Here is a 310-nt window from a genome sequence, read left to right on the forward strand (position 1 = left end):
TAGTGGAAAAGCTAGGAGTGAAGAAAACATACTTTTATCCTTTCCCTTTTTGTCTTCTTCTTGAAATGATTCCCTATAACTGACTTAAACGTCTCTCCATTATTGGGTTGCATTTTGTCAATAAGGCCAACATTCTTCAGACAATTAGCTTTACTCTATTTCTTGGACATAGTATCCCAAACTTTGTTCAATAATCTATACAATGCTCACTACTGATTTTAATAAGAAGTCTTATGCTCTGTTGCGTACACAGCATTCAACAGAGTAGTGACAGCAATACCAGAACAAAATACCATCACTAGCAATTTGA

General features: G+C 34.8%; 1 protein-coding gene across 1 annotated transcript in view; it reads right to left on the minus strand.

The window, feature by feature from the left end:
* The window catches only part of LOC105823634 (protein eyes shut homolog), a gene marked incomplete at its 3' end in the record, with an annotated part of 141,375 nt that overhangs the window by 2,256 nt on the left and 138,809 nt on the right, over positions 1-310 (minus strand). The gene's annotated exons all lie outside the window — the stretch shown is intronic.

The sequence above is a fragment of the Propithecus coquereli genome, unplaced genomic scaffold, assembly GCF_000956105.1.
Source record: "Propithecus coquereli isolate 6110/MARCELLA unplaced genomic scaffold, Pcoq_1.0 Scaffold688, whole genome shotgun sequence".
NCBI classification, from domain to species: Eukaryota; Metazoa; Chordata; class Mammalia; order Primates; family Indriidae; genus Propithecus; species Propithecus coquereli.